The sequence below is a fragment of the Myotis yumanensis genome, unplaced genomic scaffold (assembly GCF_028538775.1).
Source record: "Myotis yumanensis isolate MYYU_CA2020_CCGP unplaced genomic scaffold, mMyoYum1.0.hap1 SCAF_9, whole genome shotgun sequence".
NCBI classification, from domain to species: domain Eukaryota; kingdom Metazoa; phylum Chordata; class Mammalia; order Chiroptera; family Vespertilionidae; genus Myotis; species Myotis yumanensis.
Genome location: NW_027223760.1, coordinates 12,626,853 through 12,638,252, shown reverse-complemented (window position 1 = coordinate 12,638,252; position 11,400 = coordinate 12,626,853). Strand labels below are relative to the sequence as shown.

The 11,400-nt window shown below is 45.5% G+C and overlaps 1 protein-coding gene across 1 annotated transcript in view; it reads left to right on the top strand.

Moving 5' to 3' along the window:
• Positions 1 to 2: 2 nt before the first annotated feature.
• Positions 3 to 11,400, top strand: part of LOC139016143 (leucine-rich repeat-containing protein 37B-like) — a 44,168-nt gene continuing 32,770 nt past the window's right edge. The window contains exons 1-3 of the mRNA XM_070423782.1: positions 3 to 74; positions 6,815 to 6,870; positions 10,764 to 10,870. The gene's annotated coding sequence lies outside the window, so the exon portion shown is untranslated. The remainder of the gene's footprint in view (positions 75 to 6,814; positions 6,871 to 10,763; positions 10,871 to 11,400) is intronic.

Below are 11,400 nucleotides of genomic sequence, written 5' to 3'. Positions count from 1 at the left end.
GCGACTCAAGGGTCTGCGCGGAACCCTTCAAGGTGGAAGGCGGGAGTCCGTGCCCTTTGGGAATCCGACCGCCAGTAAGAAAACCATGGCGGTTTGGGAGCTGAGCCCAGGGTGGAGGGAGGATGGAGACACGGCTTCCGGGCGACGGGGCGCCCCGGAGTCCAGCCTCGGCACCTCAGCCGCCTCAGGTCCTCTGAGCGGGGCCCTTGCTCGCAGGCACTGATTTTCGAGAGAGAACTTTCCACAGCAGCTCAGGTGGCCTCCTCGTTCTTCTCGAATGTTAGGATTTCAGACAAAACTGGTTCATGAAATGACCCCTCGGCAGGTGCCTTGGGGAAGAGGCGGGAAGGGGCGGTTTTGTTTTCCTGGCTGACATTTCACTTAAATGTCCGGGGACCACCCACAGCGTCCTCGGGTGCTCCCAGCCTGGCCTCCCCGCTGCAGGGCCGCCCGGCTCCCCTGCCTTCATGGAGGATCCTGCTCTTCAGCCAGGGATGCCCACGGAGCCCAAGGCCTGAGACCAGAGCAGCTTTCCCCGAAATCTCCAGTGAAGGGGCCCAGGTGCACACTCCCAGCTCCACCGCAGGAAGCACTGAACTCAGGGTAACAGGCTGCCATTTGCAGGGCTTACAGAACGCCTGCGGATGCCTCGCTACACCCTGCCGCTGGGTCCGGTTTTATTGTGATTACTCTTGTTATTAGATAAAGAAACGTAAACTCAGGAGGGTGAAGGGACTTACTTAAGGTTCATGACAATACCGGTGGAAGCTCGAGGTCACACCCAAATTTAATGATGTTAAAGCCCCATGTCATTTTATGCTGCCCCTTAATTTAAGAAATGTTCACAGGAAGAATCTTGCTTGCATTTACTATTATGTGGTTTTAAGATATGTATGCTTGACAAAATTTCTCATGCGTTACAACCCAAAGGATGCTTTATCATCACTCCCAAACTGCCTATTGAGAACTCCCGTCAGTTCCCAGAAAAAATGTTTAAACATTCTTTATTTTTATTTTTTTAAAATATATTTTATTGATGTTTTACAGAGAGGAAGGGAGAGAGATAGAGAGCTAGAAACATCGATGAGAGAGAAACATCGATCAGCTGCCTCCTGTACATCCCCCACTGGGGATGTGCCCGCAACCCAGGGACATGCCCTTGACCGGAATGGAACCTGGGACCTTTCAGTCCGCAGGCCAACGCTCTATCCACTGAGCCAAACCGGTTTTGGCTGTTTAAACATTCTTTAATGCATTGTAGAAACATTATTCCATTTAAGTGCTGTCCAATTTTACTTTCACAGAGCCCCAGAAGTATAGTTAATTACCAGGTATGTGCCTCAATTCAACCATCATTCTTTTTTCATGGACCATTTCATTATTATTAGCCATGACTTTTTAAAAAAATCTTTATTGTTGAAAGTATATCCTCCTTTTCCCCCCATTGACCCCTTTCAGTCCTCCCCCACCCCCACCTCAGGCCTTTACCACACTATTGTCTCTGTCCATGGGTTATGCATATACGCATGCAAGTTCTTTGGTTGATGTCTTCCCACCTACCCAATCTCTCATGGACCATTTTGATTCCTCTGAATGAATGAGTGAGGCTTAGATTTCCCAAACTTTTCATGTTATAATTATGTCTTTATAAGCTTCTCTGATTGACTTCATGATCTGGCTTTTTATTGACCTTGCTGCCTATTCTTACCCATGTTCCTTTCCTCATTGACTTCACCTCTACTGAATCTGAGAACTCTCCCCAGATATGACTCAGGTAGACCACCTTCACTTGTGTCCCCTGCTCACCACCTTCTTCAATCCTGTCACTGAAAAGATGATCAGCAGACATTAATTTGCAGACGCCAATCTACCTCTTTCAAGCCTGTAGCCATTTCACACAGCTATTCAGATGTTACAGGTACTTGAAAGATCAGGAAACAGTTACTTGGTATCTGTTGTAATACATTTCTTCCCCTCTCAATTGGACATTAAGACCTATTCATTGCATAAGCTTTAGGTTTTGAGATTTTCACAACATAAAGCCCATCACTGATAGAGTAATGAAGGAAATGTTCCACATGTTAATATATAGTTGAGAAAAGAGAGCATTGTAGATTTATTTTTTTTAATTCAGGGCCTTAATTATTAGTGATTATTTGTACCTTTATATTTTTGGCAAGTACACATGATTAAACTCTTTATAAATTCAGAAAATGAATAATGTCTTAAAATCAAGGAAAGCCCTAAGGCATCAGAGAGATTGTTTTTTTTTCAGTATCATGAAGAAAAATGGTTGCCAGCAAGCAGTGTGGCCAGGTTATCCAAGGAGACAACTGTCTCTGCTCCCCAGGGACCAGCTTCGGAAGCTTCCTTGTTGTCCAGAGCTGCTTCACTGATTCACTGTACAGGCTGGCTTTCCCTGCAGCAGTCAGCATTTAAAAATTTGTCTTCAGCCCTGCTTGTCAGCAGTCAGCTTCAGTTGGATAAAGTAATTTCATTTTCATATTTGCTCATTTCATTCATTCACTCAATCAACAGACTATCAATCTCCTATCATATGCCAAGAACTGTGTTAGGTTCTGGAGATGAAAAAATAAGATAATGGTTCCTTCTAGCACTTGAAGAGCTTACAAACTAGTGATAGAGGAAGATGTACCAATAACTCAATAAAAATAATGCTTTGACTTTATTTGTATTATTGGAATTTTATAAATCCATTCATGTACACAAAGTGCTCACATAACCATGCTGGTATGTTCTGCAACTTTTAAGTGAAATGATGTAAAACAAAAACAATTTTACCATATAGATTAATTAATAAGATAAGAGTTAAGTTCCTGTGGACATTAGGACACAACAAAATGATGTTGAATTTGAGGACCTGCGGTACATTAAAAATTGAAATACACCTTTAAGGAAAGTCTAGGGATATGAGAAATCCACATGAATGTGTAAGTTATTTAGAGAGTTAACACTGAAGATTTGCATTCTGAAAACAGCTTTGAATCTTAGATGCAGATGACCTTTGTTTTAGTTGCTTATAAAATTTATGCAGAGGTATCTTCTAACAGGGGTTAGTAACTTGGGGAGGGGAGTGCTGCAAATTAAGATCCTATTGGTGGGAGGTCCATTTTTTCTGTTCTTCATGCTATAGTCTGAAACAGGAGCTACAGGATGGGATGACTAAAACAATTTACTTCCTCTGGGTACCCATAACCCTATATTGGCATAGGCATGGCTTTCTAAGTTGTTCCATCATCATTTTCACCACCAGGGTTCAGTGCAACTTTTCAGTTAGCCAGGGCCCCTAGAAATGGTGCCGAAAAGTACTGTGGCTTAAAATATAATACTTATAGTTTACTATGAACTTATTGCTTAAAATGTATCCTATTTAATATTCACAATCACTATGAAATTCATAAATTTCAGGTGTATTAAAAATAAGTCTCTGTGTCAGATTTGTGGTATTCTTTTGTTTAGATGAAATCTTTATTGTTCAGATTATTACAGTTGTTCCTCTTTTTTCCCCCCATAGCTCTCCTCCACCCAGTTCCCACCCCACCCTCTGCCCCTTCCTGTACCCCCACACCCCTTTCTCCCCAAGATTTGTCAGTCCACTCTCTTTCTATGCCCTTGGTTCTATTATATGCACCAGTTTACGCTGTTCATCAGATTTTTTATTCACTTGATTTTTAGATTCACTTATTGATAGATATGTATTTGCTGTTCATAATTTTTATCTTTTCCTTTTTCTTCTTCTTCCTCTTCTTAAAGAATACCTTTCAGTATTTCCTATAATACTGGTTTGGTGGTGATGAACTCCTTTAGCATTTTCTTATCTGTGAAGCTCTTTATCTGACCTTCAATTCTGAATGTTAGCTTTGCTGGATAAAGTAATCTTGGTTGTATGTTCTTGGCATTCATCACTTTGAATATTTCTTGCCACTCCCTTCTGGCCTGCATAGTTTCTGTTGAGAAATCAGCTGACAGTCGTATGGGTATCCCCCTTGTAGGTGACTGGCTGTTTTTTTCTTGCTGCTTTTAAGATTCTCTCTTTGTCTTTTGCCCTTGGCATTTTAATTATGATGTGTCTTGGTGTGTCCTTGTTGGATTCCTTTTATTTGGGGTTCTCTGTGCATCCTGGACTTGTAAGTCTATTTCTTTCACCAGGTAGGGGAAGTTTTCTGTCATTATTTCTTCAAATAGGTTTTCAATATCTTGCTCTCTCTCATCTTCTGGCACCCCTATAATTCGGATGTTGGTACGCTTGAAGCTGTCCCAGAGGCTCCTTACACTATCTTCGTATTTTTGGATTCTTTTTGCTTTTCTGGCTGGGTATTTTTTAAAAAATATATTTTATTGATTTTTTTACAGAGAGGAAGGGAGAGAGATAGAGAGTCAGAAACATCGATGAGAGAGAAACATCGATCAGCTGCCTCCTGCACACCCCCCACTGGGGATGTGTCCGCAACCCAGGTACATGCCCTCAACCAGAATTGAACCTGGGACCCTTCAGTCAGCAGGCCGACGCTCTATCCACTGAGCCAAACTAGTTTCGGCTGGTTCGGTATTTTTTGCTTCTTTGTATTTCAAATCTTTGACTTGATTCTTGGGATCCTCTTGTCTGCTGTTGGATCTTTGTATATTATTCTTTATTTCAGTCAGTGTATGCTTAATTTCTAGTTGGTCTTTTTTCATATCCTCTTACTAAATTTATCGGCGGTTTCTAGAAAATTCTTGACAAACCTTAATACTATGGTTTTGAACTCTACATCCAGTCGTTGGCTTTCCTCCATTTCAGTCATTTGTGACCTGTTTCTTTGTCTCCACATTTTGGCTGCTTCCCTGTGTTGATAGAGTGGCTTTGTGTGCTAGGTGTCCTATAGGGACCAGTGGCTCAGCCTCCCCAATTACCTGAGGTGGACACTGTTGGTGCAGCCCTTTGTGAGCTTTGTGCACAGTCTTGTTGTAGTTATGCCTTGATTGTTGTAGGTATCACTGGGAGGAATTGACCTCCAGACCAATTGGCTGTGAGAATCAGCTGTGTCTGCAGTGGGAGAACTTCTGTGCTGAAGACACCCTTCTGGGGCAAGACTTGCTTCAGTGGGGCTTTGGTGCTCATTGAGTCTGCCCCCTGAGTGTGTCCCTTATGGATCTGAGGAGTTGTAATCTGGATGGTCTCACTCTGACCACTGGGTACACTGGCTCTTGGATCTAAGGTGGTTTAATTTAGCCTCTGCCTGAGGCTACCCGACAGGAGCTATGAAGATATCTGCAGATTCCCCTTCCTTGTTTGGGGTTTGGAGGTGCCCAGATGAGTCCCAGCTGTGAAGCAATGCAAGCTGCTGTGGGGCCTTGGGCCTTCTCTTGGAAGTTCTGGGTCTGTCTGTCCCAGCTGCAGTTGTTAGATAATGTTCATATTGCAAAGGGCCAGGGCATTCATATGCAAAAGCCTCTGCAGCAGCTTGGGTGGGGTGGGGTCTCAGGGAAACAACAGGGTGGAGCAAGCAGCTATGGCTGATCCTCAGCCCTGCGCTAAGGCCCGCCCCCCCCTCTGTGTCCCGGTAATTGCTGCAGGCACCCCTGAGAGAAAGCCGCCCTCGAGTTCTGAGTTCTGCCTGCTGCCAGACAGTCCAGGTTCTCCCTGTATGAGTCTAGGTCCCCAGAGACTCACCTGGAACTGGAGTTCAGAGCAGTAGGGGGCTTGTGACTCCCTCCTGCCAGCCCTTGCCGTGTGTGCCTCTGTACCTCTGCACTTTACCTCCGTACCTCCTCTGAGTCTCAGTGTGCTTTTCTCTTTTTTTCAAGTTGTAGTATTTCCACTCAGCCAGCTTTCCTGTGGTTCTGGATGATGTCCTTTTGTCTTTTAGTTGTTTTTTGAATTTGTTGTGGGAGGCAGCAATTTCCAGTGTTTACCTATGCCAGCATCTTGGTTTCTCCAGATTTGTGATATTCTTATGTCTATGTCTTTTGTCCTATGGTTCATCTTGGCATCAGACATAGGACAGTTCAACATGAGGCCCTTGACCTAAACAGCTCCCAGTGCTAACTAAGAACTGGCAATTTACTACATTGTTTTCAGTGATTGTTCAAAAGGAATCATCAAGGTAAACTTTGTGGATTTTCTTTGGCTAACTCCGTGGTTGGCAAACTGCAGCTCACGAGCCACATGCGGCTCTTTGGCCCCTTGAGTGTGGCTCTTCCACAAAATACCACGTGTGGATGTGCATTTACAGGGCGATTGAAACTTTGTGGCCCATGCGCAAAAGTCAGTTTTGGGCCTGGGCGAGTCTATTTTGAAGAAGTACTGTTGATATTTGGTTCTGTTGACTAATTAGTTTGCTGACCAATGAACTAACTAGACTCCTTTCAACATTGAAATTCTAGACTTTAGAGACAAGAATAGACCTGGGTTGTGGGGAGGAGATGTGAAAGGCCTGTAAGTGGAAGTATCTGAGTATTGGACTGCCAGCTAGAATTCATAATAATTTCATAGACTTGGGTGATGGTGTCCATAATTTTCTCCAGTATTTGTATGGCACTTATAAAAACAATTGTTTATGTCTAGTAATGCATCTGCAAGTCTTCTTTGATTTTGAAGCCGCAGAACACCTCAACTGATAGCTGGGATTGTTGGAATTTAGTTTTTATTTCTAATAACAAAACATTTTGAAGTCTACATTGAGACTCTGGGAAGGACCTTTACTTCAAAATCCTTACAGCTTCAGGATCTTTCTGACCTTGAAGAAAGGGAAAAGGAAGGTATTGTGGTTGCATCACTTCAGAAGCAAAGCTGAAGTTCTGTGCTTTACAGGTGGTGTCATCCTGAGTGCAGGAATCTCGGAGTCGGCATGGCCGAGGAGCGTTTGGGTAAGCTGGAGGAGGGTCTGTTTCTGGAGTGTGTTTGGGTAGTAGGGACCTCTCTTTTTTTCTTTGATTTAAAACTCATCTTTTCAAATACATCATCAAGTTCTCCCATTGTTAAACCACTAACCCTCTGAGCAGAATTTTTCTGCCTTTCAACACCGGTTTTTTGCTTGCATGTTTTTGTTTTTTAATTTTAAGCAATACCTGAAAGAACCATTAACTTTAAAATTTTAGAGATGACTTCTTGCTAGGATGCTTGGAGGAGGGAAATTTTGGTTAAGGTTTTGCTTCAAATACTGATCTTGTGTAGCCTTCCATTAAAATTACCTTCCAAAGATTTAAATACTCTCATGAAAATATTCAATCCTTTGCCTCTTATAGAGGGGCTAGAGGAGGAAGAGTCAAATGTAAATAGGATATTCTGATCAGTACTGAGTTTTTTCCCTAAAATCTATAGCACTTTGGCTTAGGGTTTTAAGTCAGAGGCAGGGCTGTTTGTGGATGGAGTGGATTAACTGCTGCCCTGGCCTGCTTGGGTTGCATAAGTTCCTCCCCCCGCCCTCCCCCATCCCCTGCAATACCCTCGAGATCTCTTGGCATCAAAGGGTCAGGAGGGGGACGCCTTTGAGGCCTCCCCTGCCTTCCTCTCCAAGCTGGAAAGGGAGACAAGGAGGGAGGCCCTGATGAGATATATGCCACAGTACAGAGCCGCCTGGGTTACCTATAGTACCCCCCACACCCCCATCCTATCCCAACCTCACTGCATGCCCTATAGTGGTCCCTTCATGGGCTCAGTCTCTTCTAGGCTCCTTGGAGACATAGCTCCCTTGACTGACCATGCTAAACCCATTGTTAGTTCTGGTCACATAGCCAGAGATAAGAAAAGTCTGAAGTTGATCCAGAGGGACCTCAGCAATTTCGATGGGCCTTCTACCTGCACAAATTTCTGCAGGCCTGCACCTCCTGCCTGGCCCCAGCACCTCCCCACTCAGCTCTCCCTTTTTCCTTGCCTGCACTCCCATTGGAGGGGCCAGCAGGGGCAGACCACTCATGCAGCCCCCAGCTCCAGCTCTGTCTGTGCCCTACATGGTAGATGCCCATATGCTGGACCCACGGGGAGAGGTGCTCTGCTCCAGGCACCTAGGCAACAGCCGGGGCAAGTGGGCTGTTGCCCAGGCTGAGGTGGTGCCCAAGATGGGGCTAAGCTTGCCCAAGGGTAGTAGCCAGAGGAAGCCCCCCACCCTCACCCCCATCCCCAGCCCCAATCAGGTAAATGTGTATATGTGGGTATGCTTTGGAAGTGAAAACTTTCTAGGGGTGGTTTAACATATTCCAAAAGCACATAAGGAAATGTGATAGGTGGATTTGAGTCCTGATGTACTGTCAGGGGAAGTTATTCTGATACTAGTAGCCCATCCTGCGATATCGTGTGCAGTAGTCCACCTGCTGCTGCTGCGGGCGCAGGGGGGAACCGAGGTGCACCACAGGGAGCTGCGAAGCTTCCACAAGAGGCTGAATCGAGCCACCAGCGCTCACAGGAGCCGGGAGGGACTCGCGCCAATTCTGCGGGAGGCCAGAGGGAGCCTTGCTGCTTCCACGGGATGCGGGCCCACAGTCTCCTCTCCAGGCTTGTGCTCCATTGCAGAGGCTGCCAGCGAGCCCTGTCCTTGTCTGTGTCCGCTCTGGCTCCAGGGGGCCGGCCCAAGTCCAGCACGACGGCTTGCCAGCCCTCCTGTCTCTGTCTCCATATTAGCTCAGGCCTCACCTGTGCGCACAACCTCCTGGTGTATGGTCATGACCCGTTATGGTGTCCTGGCCTAATTTGCATATTTCCTCTTTCTCTCTCTCTCTCTCTCTCTCTCTCTCTATATATATATATATATATCCCATGTAATAAAAATCTACTATGCAAATTGTCTCCTTGACCAGAAGTTCAACCAGGGGGTGGGGCCGGCTGGCTACCTGCCATAACCTACTTTTAGTTAAAAAGTTTTAATTTCAAACCATTCTTTGTGGTTACTTCAAGTCAGCATGGCTTAGTTTGTTGAACTTTGTCCCATGCATCAGGAGGTGAGGGCAAATGCCCAGTTTCAAATTCAATTCTAGTAGGAGAGCTGGCCGTAGGCATCTAGTCTCTCTCTCTCTCTCTCTCTCTCTCTCTCTCTGTGTCTCTGTGAAATCCAGAACTAAAAAAAATAATCAAGCATTTTTATTAAACACACAACAAAAATCCCTTCCTAACTGTTGGCCAGCTATCAAGGAGTTGCTGGAGATAACGAAGAATGTGTGAGCAGTAACTGCCTATGACTTCCCTCCTCAGGACTTTATTTCTGGAAACGTACTGGTGGGGCCACTGCTCCATTCACTTGTCCTGCCTCAGCCTCTGTCGACCCCACTGTGGGTCATGTGTGTGTTCCTCCGCTCCCTCCAGCTCAGCCCAGCACCAAACCTACCTACTTACTTCTGTGTCCAACACAGATCCTTTGACGCATGATTCCAAGTGAATGTACTGGTTCATCTACTCCTGCAAAGAGAGGAGAGTCATTACTACATCACATTAAGTCAGTGAGAGTTAAATGCCTGAGTGAGTGAAAGAAATTCTGAGTGAATAAGATTTAATAATAGACCTAAATGACCACAGATAACTGCTGGTGGCTTAGCAATCTGAGATGCAGAATGCTGCCAACCACACAGAGGACAATAGCACAGCGTCCCCTAGTGGAGCAGTGGGACTGGGAAACAGGACAGCATGTTTTGTGGCAGGAGAAACAAGGGAAACGCAGAATTCATATTTATCTGTTTTCTAGGAGGGCTTTTTCTGGAGAAAGCAGCCGCCTTGGCTAAGGGATACATTTAGACCTCTCAATGCCACATACAAGCAAAACATGGCACAGACGCTACATGACAAGGATTGTCTAACGAGGATGAGATTTTCTATAAGAATAAAGGGTAAATGGGGACAATTTGGAATTCTTATCTGAAATGGTTAGGTGGGATTCTAGGCAGAGTGCAAGGGCCTCCAATTCCTATGTGGTTAATTAGTTTGCGGATGCTGTTCTCTTGGTGCCTGCCCAAGTTGCCTCCCAAAGTTCCTTACTGAGAATGAAAGCAAGTGTTTTTCTCTGTGTTGACCAGTGAGCCAGCAAATACATAGTGTGCTTAAGGCACAGCCTGGGAATGGGGATCAGTGAGTGTGGGGAATCCAGGAGGTGAGGAGAAACAAATGGGATCGTCCTGGAGACTCATTTCCTGACCCCTTTCAGTGGCTCACCAGATCGCTAGCTCAGCAGGTACCAGCACATAATGGAAAAAGAACCCCCTTTTCCAATGAGATAATTTCTTTCATCCAACAGCTTTCATGGTGGTGGTATAGATGTCCCTGCCTCACCTTGCCTATAAGCATGATGCATTCCATGCAGGCTCCCTCTCCACAGGACCTGTAGCCATGGGACACATGGTCCAACTAAGTCTGGCCTAATCCTCTTCTATGGAAGCACCGGGAGGTGGCTGAGGTGGGGACCTAGATGATGCACGGCGGAGGGGACAGCAGTCACAGGAGGTAGCTGCTGCCAGCTCCTCCCCTACATTCCCCCCAACCAGGCACTGAGCTGCTGGGGCCATTAGGCAGTGATGGCGAACCTGTTGAGCTCTGTGTGTCAGCATTTTGAAAAACCCTAAATAACTCTGGTGCCATGTCACATATAGAAATTTTTTGATATTTGCAACCATAGTAAAACAAAGATTTATATTTTTGATATTTATTTGATATATTTAAATGCCATTTAACAAAGAAAAATCAACCAAAAAAACGAGTTCTTGTGTCATAGGTGTGCCTCACTGCCGTAAGGGGCTCCGTGGCTCAGATCCAAATAGTGTGTGTTGTACGTTGACCACAGATGGAGAAGAGGGGAAGATGGTGAGGAAGAGGAGGAGAGGACGAGGAAGAGGCCGACTCAGCCAGTGACTGCAGGGAAAGCAGCTTCAGGAGGCACAGCGCCTACAGGTACCCACCCAGCCCATGGCTGAGGGCTCTTGCCCACCTCCTCTGCCCTCACCCGAGCTCTCCCAAACCCGAACCCCAACCTCCACTCCCCCGACTGAGGAGAAATGCCAGGGCACATCGAGTGACACTCACACACAATAGAAACAAACACAACACAACACAACAGCACACCTACATCTACCAGAGGACAGAGCGAATTGTTCATGGAGGTTGCCTTGTTTCAGTTTGCAGGCCACATACTGGCTCGCTCTTTCTCTGCCCCCAGCCCTCCCATTTTCCTCTTTAATGCTGTTCTCTTGGTGCCTGCCCAAGTTACCTCCCAAAGTTCCTTACTGAGAATGAAAACAAGTGTTTTTCTCTGTGTTGACCAGTGAGCCGGCAAATACATAGTGTGTTTAAGGCACAGCCTGGGAATGAATCAGGTGAATTATCACATTTGTTTTGGCTTTGCTTGCAGTGTCTCCATGAGGCAGGACCAAAACTTTGGCACATGGATCCATTGCATTCATTTTTTCTCCCCTTGTGTTGGT